Source organism: Mesoplodon mirus (assembly GCF_964341445.2).
Source record: "Mesoplodon mirus genome assembly, chromosome: 6".
Lineage (NCBI taxonomy): Eukaryota > Metazoa > Chordata > Mammalia > Artiodactyla > Ziphiidae > Mesoplodon > Mesoplodon mirus.
In genome coordinates, this window is record NC_138982.1 from 84,480,163 (window position 1) to 84,497,215 (window position 17,053).

Here is a 17,053-nt window from a genome sequence, read left to right on the forward strand (position 1 = left end):
TATGCCTAAAATTAAAGAAAGAGAGTACAAGGGGAATTGTTTCTTTTTCTTAATATTGAAGATAATGCATCATGCCAGAAGAAAAATTCTAACATCAATAGTTCTTTAATCCATTTCTAAGAGATATGCCTTTGCCTAGAAGTATGTTGATTGACCTTCAGGGTAATTTTAAACCCGAAGCTCCACGTCGGAATTGGAATCAAAACACGTATCTTTCTTGCTGAGCACAATATTCTTTTCAATTCAACAAGAATTTATCATGTGCCCAGCATTATGGTAGGCAAGGGAAATCCTAAAGATAGAAAATATGGTCCCTTCTCTCTATACAGCATATTTATTATTTCATGAACTAGAAGCTCAAAGAATATATAAGTTGGAGACTTGCATTTAAAGATTGTCATTATCTGTTTTCACCAAGCTGATGCAGGTCCTCTTTTAGAAAGTAGCACACTAGCTACCCAATTCTCAAACTCAGTTTTATCCTAAACTCTTCCCTTTCTCTTCCTACTATACCCAATCTATCATCATCCACTTGATTCTACCTCCATAATACATCTTGATTCAATATCTTTCTCTCCATTGTTTATCCTGCTAATTTAGATTGGCCTGCATTACCTTTGGCTTGGACCATTGCAGTATCCTTTTAACTTTTTAACTGGCCTCTCTTACTCTGGCTTTCTACCTAACCAATTTCTTAAAACATAGATCTAAAATTGATGCTGCTCTTATTAGTATTCTCTGTCATTCACAAGATAGAGTTCAGACCCTATATTCTAAACTTAGGCCTCCAGTTTTGTTTCTATCAGCATAGATACTTATACCCTACATTCCCTCCAGAACACACTCAGCTGTTTCAGCATCTGGAGTTTTACTCATCAAACTCCCCTGCCTGGAATGATCTTTCTTCTCATCTTTTCTCCATTTGACAACTAACAAAGCACCTTTTAAATTTTCATTTAAGAAAGTATCTTCCCATCATTTTCCTAAGTAGAATTGACCTTCCTCACCCTTGAGTCCCATGTAGGTTGGGCACACTTCCATCCTTATTCCCACTATATCTATTTCCATTTGATCGTAAGCTCCTAAAGACAGGATCCAGATATTTGTCCGTCTAGCTCCTGGACGAGTGAGTAGAATGTAGCAAGTGCTCATCACAAGGCAAATGAGAGCATGAATGACAAATGTGTGCTAAGAAGATGAATGGCCAAAATGTGATACTCCTATGGAAGAATATCTATGAAGAGGCTCATCCAATGGATGTCTTATATTGCTGCTGTAACAAGTTGGCACAAACTTGGTAATTTAAAAGAGCATGAATGTATCATCTTACATTTCTGGAAGTCAGAAGCCTAAAATGAGTCAATAGGGCTGCATCCCTTCTGGAGGCTGTAGAGGAGAATCTGTTTTCTTGCCTTTCCTAGCTTCTAGAGGCTGCCTCCTTGCAGTGGCCTGTGACCACACATCACTCTGACCTCTACTGCTGTTGTCACATCTCATCTCTGACTCTTCTACCACCCTCTTCCATCCTTTACTTACCTCATGATTATATTTATCCCACCAATGTAATTCATGATAGTTTCCCCATCTCAAAGTCCTTAATTAATCACGCCTACAAAATCCTGATGTCATGTAAAGTAACATTCACAGATTCCAGGGATAAGGATGTGGACATCTTTGGGGGACCATTATTCTGACTACCACCCCCAGGGTCAAGCCATTTCTTGGATATGACAAATACTTTCAGGCCCATTGTTTTGAAAGGAAGATGGAAAATAACCTTGCAGGGAGGAGGTGGCTGGTACTGAGGCAATTAGAAACACACCCACAAAGACCACCTGGGGCTCACAGGCAAGTTTACAGGCTGATACTCATGCCCACAGTGAGCATGTATATGTTCTGCAGGCACCTTCATATCCAGTCTTTTCTGACCCATCTCCAAGTCAAGGCCTTCCACTGTGCTCCCTGGACTCCACATTGCCCTTGTGCTTTTTCTAAAAAACTTTTTCTGAAGATGAACCTTAGCTTGATTTCATGTGTTATGGTGCTGGATGAAGGTGATTTGCCTTAGCTGCCACCCACCTAAAAAGGACCCATGTGGGTAAAAGGTTCTATTTGTACAAGCTCACTTCAGTCTTCTTGACATGGCAAGGGACACTCAGATCTCTACTATTCAGAAATCAGTTGGAGCACTTGAGGGAAGAATGTGAACATCTTTGGTTTGAGATGGTTGTGATTTTCCGAAGAGTTTCTTGCTTTGTTGTTCCTTTGAAAAGCCTCAGGAAAAACTCTGTCAGACTGATTCCAAGACTCATGGCCTGAAATACAACTTGCCCATTGATATATGTCTGCCTTTAAGATTCTCTGTCACTCCTCTAAGGTCACATGTTGTTTGTCTTAACTTTAAATACAGTTTTGCTCCTGAATGACTGAAAGCTTCTTTGATGCTATTGTTACCCTTTCATGTCCTTGGCTGGTAGACAACTGTGAGTAAGTCACATGACTGTTTAAATTTCTCTGCTTCTTTTCCCTTGAGACCTGATGGCCCTCCCTGTCTGGACTCCTCAGCCCTCTAACCCTTCACTCTACATTCTCTAAATGTGTGTTTGCACACTTGTGCATGTGCATGTGTTGGTATCCTGAGAGTCAAATGCCTTTTCTCCTCCCAGTTAACTGGATTCAGTCTGTAATAAGACTGTGTTCTGAAATAGCAGCACTAATCCTCTTGCCCTGAAGGGGATGGTGTTTAGAATCTTGAAAGTCCTTTATCAGACTAAACTCTATTTCTTTATAGCCAGGAAGCTCCTTCTATCATAAATACTTGTCATGCAAGTGCCTTCAGCTGACAAGATAATGCCTTATCAATCATAAAATCCCCAAATTATGCAGATGTCTCCTTCTATTCTGTTTGTATTGTCATTTGTGTAAAAAAAAGAAGTTAGAAGCATAGAAGCAGGACTCTTAATCAGGTCACTTCCCCCATGTGCTTGAAAAGTCAAAGACTTGTTTCTCACTGGATTTAAGAAACAGATTGTCACTCATGCAAAATCAATTAATAGTAATTAGATAGTCACTTTATTAGGGGGCACTGGGTGAGGGGGAAAAAGCGGCATGAGGTAACTTTCTGGCAAATTCAAGTTCCGCAGTGTTGACTGAATTTGATTTTTGTAGAATGGTTAACAACCCAAGGGCATTATCCAGAGCTGTCAGTTATATATCAAGGAGTTCTCTGAATTTGGCTAAGCTTATTAGGGACAGCATTATCATTTATGAGAAAATTCCATGAGGTTTTTTAAGTACATGGAGTCCTCAAGCAATATGAAAGACACACACAGTGAACCACAAGATAGGCAGTGCTCAGTCTCAGGAGAACGACAGGTTGTCTTGACCCAGGCTGGATTTGGAGCTGAGGTTCAGGTTACTGCAGAGTGGAGTTTTAGATCATGAAGTCCCCTCTGGCTCATCTTCTCTGCTTAGTCTGTGTCAATTTTTTTTTTTAAGTACCTGAATTACATTTTTATGTTGTTCTATAAATAAAGTGCTTGCAACATTTTAAATACATTGACAGTTCCTGTAAGTCACTGCTCCTTTCACTTAATTGAAAGGCGGATTGGGTCGTTTGAATTTGGTAATGCGGTAGCAAATGGAGTTCAAATCCAACTCAGAAATAAACAAGCTCCTTCAAATTTAAGTACAAATGAAGCTTTAGTGCTGTTTAAATTGTAACTCAAAAGCAACTTTATTCAAGGAACCTAAATCATTATATAATCTGTTAGAGAAACCCTCAACCAAATATAATGAAGCGTTAGCTCTGAAGTTAGTCATCTCGTTTTATTTTTCTTTGTAATTCAGGAACCCAGTAGATTAGCATGCATTTAATTGTCTATTCACCAAACATTAATTTGTGCCTGTTATATATTAGGACTGTTATACAGCCTGGAAATACAGAAATAAATATCACAAGTCAGTCTTTTAAGGACAAATGTATAGAAAGAGTTGTGGGACAATGTGGGACAGTCACTTTGCCTAGCCTGGGGAAGGACAAAAGATTGCCTAAAAGAGATGATTCCTGAACTGAGCTTGAAAGGGAGGAGGAGGTAGCCAAAGCAAACACTGGGGATTAGAGGGTGGCCATTCTGAGAAGTGGGAAAGCTGAACAGGTACGGAGTTTTCAGTGTGTAGAATGGGAGTGGCAAGAGATATTTTTAAAGAGACAGCAAGGGGGCCAGCATGAAAAGCTTGGTATAACACACTGGTAGTTTTGGTTCTAACCTGAAATTCACAGGCAGCTATTGGGGAGTTTTAAAAACAGACCACCATGTGACTTGGGTTTTAGAAAGATGAGTCTGACAACATTATGGAAGAGAGATGGATGTTGGGGAATAGTGCAAAACTGGAAGCAGAGAGACCAATGAGGTTTCAGAATCCAGAAGATGGCTGTCTGATCTAGAGAAGGAGAGGTGAGGATGTGGGATGTAAAGAAAAGGGAAGAGTGAAGGATAACTCTTCTTTCTTGCTTGATCAGCTGGGTGGATGGCAATAGTGTTTGCCAAGAGAGGGAAAAGTGGAGAAGTAGTAGTACTTTGAGGAGGAAAAGAGGTAAGAGAAGATGAGTGCCATGTAGTTTAGGATGATGGTACCCAATAATAACATAAATAAAATATTCTTGAGCAACATTGCATTACCTTCTTTCATTTAGCAGCCCATACCTTTCAATTCCTTTTAAATGAAATCTGCTTTAATTATATTAACATTATCAACTTTTGTGCCTTTTTTCTATATGTCCCATTTCACTCAACCTCTTATCACATTTTTTTTCCCTTTTTTGTAAGGTCCACACTTTTCTGGTGTAACTTTGGCATCCCACTTACCTCTTGTGTCTTAGTATCCCTGTCTATGTTACAAGGCTAAATTTTAGCATTAGAGATACACATACAGTCTCTTCCAACCCAAACAATCTCTTATTCCATAATCTTGGGTTTTTAATGCTGCTTACCCATATCAGACCTTCTCTTTGCAAATGATTTGATGTTCCTTGGTTGATATCAAGTTGATTACAGGAAAGGTCCAATGTGGGAACATCTAAGCCAGAACAAATTGCCCAAAGCTAATAACTCACCCCTGATTCTGCTGTGTTTTTCCTTTAAAAAGATTAAGAGAAGAAACTGAATGAGCCTTGGGGCAGAAAGAGCAGCTAATGTTCAGCTTACCACCTGTTTCTGAATTGTAAGCAATTTGAGCATTTTGATTGTCCTAAAAAGCAAAGTTTTCTAATAATTATGCAGCATACACCTTGATCATTACACAGTAGAACAAATCCCATGACAGATCTGTCCAAAATTCCCTCATTATATACATTAAAAAAAGGAGTAATAAGATAAAATGAGGAAGAGTGAATTGTCCAGAAACAAAAGAGGGGAACTACAAATTTGAGAAAAGAAGGTGTACTTCCAGAATGGAACTTTAAACTCTTCAGATAGATAATTTCCCCCTTCAGTCAAAAACCCTGCCATAAGTAATATAACATGCACAGATGTGCTTTTTAAGTGTACCTATGAAATCAAAGATGGAGTGTGCTATCTGAGTTTCCTCTCCAGATGTCCACTTGGCTTCCTTCCTTACCTCCGAGCAGTGTTTACTTAGATAACACCATATCAGGGAGGTTTTCCTGACCGCTTTATTTAAAATTGCCCCACTACCCAATTCAACACTCTCCATTCTTTTTTCTTACTTCATTTGACTCCATAGCACTTAAATCCATTTAACAAGCTATATGTTTAGCATTTTTATTTTGTTCTATGTGCATCTCCCCCTGCCCAAATAGAATGTAGAGTTCCTTGAAGCATGGATGTGTGTCTCTTTTGTCTGTTGCTCTATTCACAGTCCGAAGAACAGCGCTTGACACATGGTAGACACTCAATAAATATTTGCTGAATAAGTGAGTGGTCAATTGTTTTAGAGCTATTTGCATCTCAACATTTTTTTCTATGAAATTTAATGTCATCATTTTTTTTCTTACATTAAAAAAATGTACTAAAATTGTTGTATAACCACAAAATCATGAACAGGAGGACTACTATCTTAAGAAAGATGAAAAATATCTTAAGTAGTTGATCCTAGAAGATCTCCATTGACTTTTTTTTTTTAATGGTTCTCTTTTTTTAAAAAAAATTATTTATTTATTTATTTATTTATTTATTTATTTATTTTTGGCTGTATTGGGTCTTCGTTGCTGTGCGCAGGCTTTCTCTGGTTGCAGCTAGTGGGGGCTACTCTTCCTTGCGGTGCGTGGGCTTCTCATTGCAGTGGCTTATCTTGTTGCGGAGCATGGGCTCTAGGCAAGCAGGCTTCAATAGTTACAGCATGTGAGCTCAGTAGTTGTGACGCACGGGCTTAGTTGCTCCACAGTATGTGGGATCTTCCCGGACCAGGGCTTGAATCCGTGTCCCCTGAATTGGCAGGTGGATTCTTAACCACTGCACCACCAGGGAAGTCCCGCATTGACTTTTTTTTAAAGGGGGAAATCTGGTTTAAACAGGATAGATTTAAGGTAACTCTTTTATGATTCTTAGCTTTAGAAAAATGGATTTTTAAAGGGTTTAAAGGGTTTTCATACTCTTGTGAAGTGTCTTCTGGAAATATGCATATAATAGCCTAAGGGGAGGGGGGAGTCATGTGAATATTTTGCTTCTGGCTTTGGAAGCTTTTTATTCTCACTTGAATCATTTGAATAATAGTCTCACAGTTGTTCCCCCACTGTCTGTTAGATTTAGAGGTTTTGGAGGAAGCTCAGAAAGAAATGAATGAGTAGGCAGAGTGTTCATTGATTACACATATAAGCAGAATAATGTCAATTTATCAATTTCTGGTTCATGCCTGTTTTTAAGGGGGTGGAGAATAAAGACATGCTGTGCCCAGAATGGGCAGGTTAAATAGGCAGAAGAGGCCCTGTGCCCTCCCCAATTCAGACCTACTGTGTCTTGCTCAACCTGAGAATTCATGCAGACTTTTATCATTAACTGCAAAACCATAAGGCTGAATGAGGGAAGGGAGGAGAGGTAATACAGAGAAGAGGAGATTTACTCTTTAGGCAAAGACATAGCTTTGACTTCTTCACAAATCTGAAAACTCTTAGATATATTTTCAATTTTGATATGTTCTTATGTTCATTCATTTTTTCAACAAACTTTTTTTGATGCTTGCTCTGTATTAGGTACTGTATTCTATCTAGGTAATATAGGGATTCATTCATTATTGAAAAAATATGTTTTGAGTCCCTACTAGTGCCAGGCCCTGTTCCAAGCACTAATGATAGAGAAGTGAATGCATCAAAGTTCCTTCTTCCACTGAGTTCACGTAACGGAGAATGACAATAAGCAAGTAAATGAAAACAAGAACACGCAAATATTGCCAGGTGCTAGCAAGTGCCACAGTGGCGAATAAAGCCAGTTAAGTGGAATGGAGCACGGGGTGGGGGTATGGAGATGAATCTGAGATGAAACAAAGGGTAATATTATTTTCAGGGGTGGTTTTGTGCTGAGAAACAGCATTCTGGTGACAAATAAGAGGGCCAGTTTGTAAGATGGTGAGATGGGTGTTGGTGGTTAGGTATCATTATAATTGTACAGGGCAGAGATGGCAATGACCATGCTAAGGGGCTGGTAGTGAGGTAGAGAAGAATATAAGTAAATAGATATGTCTTTATATGTATATTTATCTATGTATCATATACGTGTATGAATATATATCAATATCTCTTATTGTATTTATCTCTATAGGAAGAGGGAGAAACTGAATAGAGAAGGTATAAGCTATGTTTAAAAAAAAAGTAGACTGGGCAGGACTCAGCCACTTTTTAAATCTTTAAATCTTTATTGGGCAGTTGCTTAATTTAGGCTATGTGCTAGATAGACATCTCAGACGCACAGTACATGTGTGTAGGTGCACAGTACTTTATGGTCTGTTGTTATGTGTAAAACAACATGGACTGTGTCTACCTCAGAGAATACTTAACAAATTCGTGAACCGAGCCTGTCACGTTTTATGTGTCTTCTCAAAAAAGGTAATTACTTTTTAGAGTGTGTTAGTAAAGGAAAATGTATTTCCACTGTAGAGTCATATTTGTATTACATAAGCAAGTCTTTTCCCTGCAGGACACAAAGCCTGGTCAGCCCTACTGACTGAAGGTAGTAAAAAATGCCATCAGACTCTCAGTAAAGAAACAATTGCCTTGAGAATGAGAAGTGTTAGCTTATAGATAATTCAAAAATTGACGGATTGTTTCCCACTCACACTACCCCCTCAAGAATTTAGCCACCAATTCCATATACACGTGCACACACCCATAGGAAGTAATTTTTAAGGAGGGTTCTCTGGCACTGATGAGTGTCACTTCAGAATGCTTTCTCTTCACATTAGATTGGATTACTGAGCCGGAGAGTGGAGGGTTTGTCCCTTTCTGACCAGGACACTGATGAGCCTCATGAATTAAAATTTATGTCTTCCCTTGTTGCTGATGTGCCACCTGGCTCTTTTGAATTATCACAGCCACCAAATGAATTTTATAGTCCATTGGGGGCTGTCCATGCTTGTTAAGGTGATATTTCCATCTCTGGCATAGCATGGAATCTCATCTTCTCCTTGGTGAATAATCACGGTGCCAAATGCCCATCAGCCATCTTTTGCTTCTTGAAATGGTCTCTAAGTTATGCATCCTCTGCTTCGTAGAAGGCCAGTCGAAAGATGGAATCATGATCAAACCCTAACAGCCCTGTTGATTATCTCTATTGTATTATCAGCTTCCCACTACACTAGCCTCTGGTTTAGTGACGTATGTTCTATTTCCATCTGATTTTCCCTATTTCTGTTCTTCTGTTACTAGTTTCTATTATTTTCTAGTTCTATTTCTTGCCTATTCTGTTAAAATCACTTAGGTTCACTCTGCTGGGAGATTTCCTTACATCATTGTATTTAATTCTTTCAAGAATCTGTGAGTAGGTATATCTATTGCTATATTGCAAATGCAAGAAGGTTGCCCAAGGTCATGTAGGTAGTAGGAGAAAAAGCCAGAATTCAACTTGTGATTATAAGATTCCAAAGACTATGTGTTTTTTTGTTTTTTTAATATCCAATACTGCTTCTTAAGAAAGCCATGTATATTTCTCTCATTCTGCTAAACCTCACTCTGACATTCTCAGTATCTCACAGCAAACTTTCCTGGGAGAAGAGAATAGCACTACAGTATTTACTTCAGTGCCTTTCCAGCAATTTTCTTCTAAGTCATGAAAGTAATATGAGGAGACAAAGAACATAAAATTTGGACTTAGGAAATATGGTTTTGAGTATAGTTCTGGCACCAACTAGTCAGGTGATCTGGGCAAATTCCTCTCAAGTGTAAAATTACATAATAATACCCATAGGATCTTGAGGTTATGGAAAGATTAAAATGAGACTACTTAGAGGTGTCCATGGCCATCCAGTTGACCCAAAGACATACAATGGCTGAAGATCAATGGTTTGGATGGAAGGGCCCTAATGAGATCTCTTATAAGTTTCTGCAAATCAGATCCCGGGGCATGCCTGAATCCCTGTCTTTTCTAAGTTATGTTTGTGAAAACCACTCAATATATTGTTCTAAACCTGGGTTTTTCCCTAAAGTGTTCCAAAGTCAAGTTTTGTTGTGTATCACCCAAGGTATCTGATAAATACGATACCCAATCTACCATTCCCCTGGAGTCTGATGCCCATGGGATCTCAGTGAGACAAGTCTGAGGCCAAAATGGCTAAACTGAGTAGGTCATAGGCAAGGAAGTTGCCTGAGAGACTATATGGTTGTCTCATCTATAAGGGTTTGGGTCCTGGTGGTATCATCATATTCCATACTCCCCTTGAGAACCGGCATTCCTAGGCTTCCTAGAGGGAGCCCCAGGGCCAGAAGTAACTCAGACCTGGAGTACATTCTGAGGGACAGTTCTAGATAATAAGGATTCCCTGAGCTTTCCTAGCTCCATGGGATGCCCATGTTCAGGGATCCCAGAATGACAGTAAGTACTGAAATGGATTGCTAACTGAAACCACTTTGATCCTCAGCAAGGCTGCCTCTGTTGATAAGGAAAAGGGAGGTTCATGTTCTAAGTCCTAGGTGTCAGGCAAGGCTGGATTGGCAGAGGTAAAGGATGACTCATTTTAATGTAACCGTTGATGCACATTTGTGACGAAAGCCTCCAAGTCTCTACCCTCAAAGGGCATCAAGCCTCCAGCCACTGAGTAAAACAGGGAAGAAAGAGATAAAAGATTCTCCTAGGAATTTGCCATTTCTCTCTGTCACAATGTGCCCCATGAGGTATTCTTTAAAACACTTACTATGAATATTATTTTCTTAGGGTAAACTTTACATTTTAGATTGGTTTTGGATAAAACAAAAGAGTGTGTGCAGGTGGATTTCATTTGTATACAGCATTCTTCCTGGGTCTGGCTGGTCATCTTGTTACTGCTGTTAACCTTGCTAGAGCCTATCGGGTTGAGTTAATGTATCCTAACCATTAGTCACTTACCTCATTCGTTATGTGAGACTTAGGTAATTCATACTTTGAAAAAAAATAAAATAGAAAGATGTTTGAATCACTTAATTGAAAGATGGTATAAAGTCCAGCATTTCATAGTTTGCTTGAAGAAAAAAATATATTCTTGATATAGGAGGGAATGGAGAAAGGGTAGAGTGGATTTTCCATTTGGGTCCAATGACTGCATGGCTCTCATCCCTCGGCTGCAGATTAGAATCACCTGCGATGCTTTAAAAAAGACCAATACCCCAGTCACAATCTAGACCATTTAAATGAGAATCTCTGGAGGGGCAGGCTGAGCATTGATAATTTAAAATAGCTTCTTGGGTGATGCTAGTCCACACTCAGAATTGAGCACCCTCATAAAATGCCTATCTCAAGTGACTTAATGATGAGTATCACTAACTACCTCCAATGTTACAGTGTTAGCCTTAGACAAGATAAGATAATGCCTGGGGAGAAGATAACACCTGAAATTGAACATGCAAACTCTGTGTAATTAAACTTAACCTAAAAATTCATAATCATGCAGACACTCTATTTCCTCCTAGACATTCTTACCTTCTTTTCATACATATAATAATCGATACTCTTAGGTTGTTTCTTTTTTTTTAACATCTTTATTGAAGTATAACTGCTTTACAATGGTGTGTTAGTTTCTGCTTTATAACAAAGTGAATCAGCTATACATATACATATATCCCCATATCCCCTCCCTCTTGCATCTCCCTCCCACCCTCCCTATCCCACCCCTCTAGGTGATCACAAGGGACCTAGCTGATCTCCCTGTGCTATGCGGCTGCTTCCCACTAGCTATCTATTTTACATTTGGTAGTATATATAAGTTCTTAGGTTGTTTCTATGTTGTATTTCCTTTCTTTTTTAAGAACTACAATAATTTCCAACTGTTTTAAATCTTGTCATAGCAGTTAATCCTACTTTTAGTTCTTTTGGATGGCTGCACAGCCACCTAGAAAGAAAACAGCACGTTAATTGATGAGACAAATCAGAATTCAAAATGTCTCTTGAGTCAGGAGCTTCTGAAGATTTTGAAGAAGGTCAAATGCCTGTGTGTTTGTCCACTGAAATTAGTATTAGTGGACACAGCCAGTCCAGCTCTTCCATGTGCTAGTGGCAGCACTGTCTTTGTGTTCCTCTGTACCTTACGAAGCAAGTTCCTCATTTTATCCTCACTGTATCCGTGAAGTAGGATGGAATAGGGATTATTATACACATTTCATAGATAAGGAAATTGAACCTTAAGGTTGGTTAATGGCTTTTGAAGTGTAATTCTACTGCAACATGATGCCGCTGTAATTGGGGTATTTTCTTCCTTTGTATTTATACTGGCATTTGCTTGTATGTATAAAAGCTATTTTCTAATGCATTTTATGCAACCATAGTTGATTTACAATGTTGTGTTAATTTCTGCTGTATGGCAAAGTGATTCAGTTATACATGTATACATATATATATACATATATGTATATACACATTCTTTTTCATTATGGTTTATCATGGGATATTGAATAAAGTCCCATGTGCTATACAGTAGGACCTTGTTGTTTATCCATTCTATGTATAATAGTTTGCATCTGCTAATCCCAAACTCCTAATCTATCCCTCCCCCAGCCCCTTCTCCCTTGGCATCCACAAATCTGTTCTCTATGTCTGTAGGTCTATTTCATAGATAAGTTCATTTGTGTCATATTTTAGATTCCACATATAAGTGACATCATATGTTGTTTGTCTTCCTCTTTCTGACTCACTTCACTTAGTGTGATAATCTCTTGGTCCATCCATGTTGTTGGAAATGGCATTATTTCATTCTTTTTTATGGCTGAGTAGATTGTATGTATGTACTACATCTTTTTTATCTTTTCTTCTGTGAATGGACATTTAGGTTGTTTCCATGTCTTGGCTATTTTGATAGAAAAGCTGTTGATTTTTATACATTAACTTTGTACTCACACTCCTATCAAATTTCTTTACTGATCTAATGCTTTTTCTTTTTTTTCCCCTCTGGTTTTGCAGATTTTAAAAATACTATCTCTAAATAATCACAATGTTTCTTATACTTTGCTGTTAATGCACACCTTATTTCTTTATCTTGTCTATTTGTAGTGCTAATTAATTACAGAGCGATGTTAAATATTTGTGATACTGGGCATTCTATTTTTGGTTCTAACTTTAATGAGAATACATTGAAATGTTCCATGTCTAATCATGATACTGGCTTTTAGTCTGAGAGAGAGAAATCTCTATGTGTTTTTGTGTTTATTATATATGTGCTTATAAGATATATGCATGTATAAAATGCAGTGTTAACAAGTATCCCACTCTGACAACTCAACAACTAAAAGACAAAAGACCCAATTAAAAAGTGGACAAAGGACTTGAATAGACACATCTTCAAAGAAGATATTCAAATGGCCAATAAGCCCATGAAAGGATGTTCAACATCATTAGTCATTAGGGAAATACAAATCAAAACCACAATGAAATAACTCCTTCACTTCCACTAGGATGGCTATAATTGTTTAAAAATGAAAAATAAGAAGTGTTGGTGAGGATATGGAGAAATTGGAACCTTCACACATTGCTGGTGGGAACTGAAAATGGTGCAGCACTGTGGAGAACTGTTTGGTGGTTCCTCAAAAAGTTGAACATAGAATTACCATATGACTCAGCAATTCCACTCCTAGCTATATATCTCAACCTAAAGATGTTGTTATCAACTGAATTGTGCCCCCTCCACCCCAAATTCATGTGTTGAAGCCCTAAGCCTCAGTGTGACTACATTTGGACATAAGGACATTAAAAAGGTAATTAAAATTAAATTAGGTCATAACAGTAAAGACCTTAATTCAACATGGTGGGTATCCTTATAAGAAGAGAGAGTTAACAGTGGCTTACATGCACAGAGCAAAGGCCATGTGAGAACACAGTGAGATGGTAGCCATCTGCAAACCAAGGAGTGTGACCTCTGGAAAAAACAACCCCACCAGCACCTTAATCTTGGACTTCTAGCCCCAGAACTCTGAGAAAATAAACTACTGTTATTTACACCACCCAATCTATGGTGTTTTTGTCACGGCAGTCTTAGCAGACTAATACAGATGTTTACATAAAAACTTGTACATGATGTTTATAGCAACAATAATCATAGTAGCCAAAAGGTAGAAACAACACAGATGTCCACAAACTGATACATGGGTAAACAAAATGTGATTTGTCCATACAATGGAATATTATTCAGCCTAAAAAGGAATGAAATATTGATACTTAATACAGCATGAATGAACCGTGGAAACATGCTAAGCAAAAGGAGTCAGACACAAAGGATCACATATTGTGAGTTTTCTTTTGTATACAATACCTGGAATGAGCAAATCCATAGAGAGAGACAGCAATTAGTGGTTACCAGAGGCCGGGGTTCAGGGGTGGGGATAAGGAATGACTGGTTAACGCATATGGGTTTCCTTACCAACCCTTGGTAATTTCTCTCTTTTTCATTTTAGTCATTCTGTTTTGTGGGTCTTGCTAAATACTGCGGTTTTAATTTGTATTTTAGGAATGGCTAATGAAATTGAATACATTTTCATATATATTTTGGCAATTTGGAGATCCTTTTCTGTGAAGTTTTGTTACATCATTTGGCCAAATTGTCTGTCTTTTGCTTATTTATTTTTGGAGTTATTTATATATTATGATCACGATTTCTGAACCCTTTGTTATAAATGCATTACAAATATCTTCTCTCACTCTATAGGTTGCCACTTTATCCTCTTTGATGGTACCATATATCATTTATTTTTCTTTTTTTGTTACTGCTTTTTTTCTGGGTCAGTTTTGTCTTACATCCAAGTGTTGCAAGCACCCATATACATTTAATAAAAGCCTCTTATTATGCTTCTTATGTAGTTTTCAGTGTCTGATATATCTGAATGGTTCTCCATTCTTACTTGTAATTTTGAGTTTCTGTAATTTTTTCTCTTTTTTTATTGTCTAGGTTAACTAGTATTGTATCAGTGATTTGTTTCTCAGAAAAGTGGTCCTTGGATTTCTTAGTTTTGAATTTATTAACTTTATTTGACTTTTATCTTTATTAATACATCCCTTTTGTTTTTGTTAATTGTATTTTGTTGCTCTAATTCCTTGAGTTGAATAATTAATCCATATATTGTCATTCTTTCTTTTTAAGAGATGTAAGAATTTAATTATATAGATGTTCTTTCAAGTACAGCTTTCTTCATATACCTTGGATAGAATACATAATGTTTGCATAATTATTATTTTATAAAGCAACTGTTTGTTTAACAGGAGTGGGCATGGCAACATTATTTAGGAACACAAAATCTTTAATTCAGGCAGGCTGTATCAGACCCTTTTTCTCATTGAATCCACCAAGCTCTCTGCCAGTATAGCATGTCTTCATTCTTTCAGGCTCTACCTCCTTGACCAGCACATGCTCCCAGTTAGGTTGGCAGATGCACAGCCCTTCTCTATGGTGGTTTGACATTTACCCAGCTGTTTTTAGCTGCCTCTTCCCCATCTTTTATTTGTCCACATTCCAACCTGAAACTCATTCTACCTGCCTCTTGAAGAGATGGCATATATCAACCTCCTGAGTGTTGTCAAGCTGCTTTTTGCTTCCCTCATCCCCAAGGAAAGGGACCCAGGATGCTCCTGGGGCCCACATGTGAGATGTTCCAATGAGAGGTTGCTGTTTGGTCTTCAGGGTCATGCCAACTGCTTCTGAAAAAAAATGCTGAAGCCCACTTGGAGTCTATAGAACTCTGGATCGGCTACAATATGCCTCCCTTGGTTTGGTCCCAAATCTGCATCTTCATAAGTTTTGGTTTGAAATTTTTGCTATCTGCTGTTTCAGAGAAGATGGGGTTTCCTTCTCCATTTTTCATTTGTGATACAACTTCCAAGTGGCTCTACGGAGAGCAGGTAATGGTCCCTATCGTGCCATCTTCAATCTGACTTCTGTACTGTGTTAGTTTTACAAGTAATTTTTATTAATGTTTTTTTTTTCCAGTTTTATTGTGATAAACTTGACATAGAGCTGTGTATAAATATTAATATTGTTTTTTAACAGAAAACACAACATAATTATTTTAAGTGAATGATTTTAAAAGGTATTTTGTGTTTCTACCTGTTATATTATTATTTAATGAAGTTCCATCTGCCCTCCTCACTGCATCTCTTTGTAAAGCAAGATGAAAACAGTACACAGTGTACACATTTTTGTGAATACTTTTAATGAGGTGATAAAAGAACATTTGATTAAACAAATCAAATGCCTCCTGACAGCATCTAGTTCTATTTGTTTAAATCTTCCCCAAATCACCCAATAGAAGCCTGGTTCTTATAACAAGTCCTTTCTGACAGCCTCTTACTAAGACACCCCATATTTCCTCATGGCTTAATTCTGCTTTTACAATGAATTGATAAATCCAAACTTTTTCTAGTACAGGTATTTCTGGTAGTTTTTGGCTATAGGATGTTAAGCAACATATTTCTCTTTAATTCATAAATCTATTCAGGACTATTTATTGAGCACATATTATTTGATATAAAATAAAAAAACCAATAATAGCTAATATTGTCATATTATGTATACTGAATAGCAAGAGTTAATTATAATAACCTGAAGTTTATAGAACATTTCTACATATATTATGTGTTTTAATCTTCAACTACTCTATGGCATTGCCTTTCATGGACAGGTACAAAAGTGGAAGTTCAGTGATAGTAATTGGACATGATAATATTAAATACGTAATGTATTAACTTTATGCCATGAAATAGATACTGCTAAGATAGCTACTAATCATTCTGAGTAACAAACGAGGAAACTCAGGTTCAGAAAGGGCCAGTACGTTCCTAGAGATCACATAGTTAGCAAGGGGCAGAGCCAAGGCCCATCTCTAAACCTCATTTTTTTTACTAGCTTTACTGAGATATAATTTATATATAAAATTATGTAAGTCTAAGATGTAAAATGTGTTGATTTGATACACTTATATGTTGCAAAATGAACACCATAGCTTTAGCTAAAATGTGTATCACATCACATAATTACCATTTCTTTTCTGTGGTGACAACATTTAGTATTTACTCTCAATAACTTTCAAGTATATAATACAGTATTATTAACTACAATCACTATGTTGTATATTAGATCCCCAGAACTTACTCATTTTATAGCTGGAGATTTGTACTCTTTGACCAGCATCTCCCCATTTCCCCCACTCCCACACCTCTGGTAACTACCATTCTACTCTGTTTCTATGAGTTCTACTTTTTTAGATTTCACATATAAGTGATATCATACAGTATTTATCTTTCTCCATGTGACTAATCTCACTTATACCCTCAAGGTCTACTCATGTTGTTGCAAATGGCAGGATGTCCTTCTTTCTCATGGCTGAATAAAATTCCAGTGGAAATACATAGATATACATACATATATATATATTTTT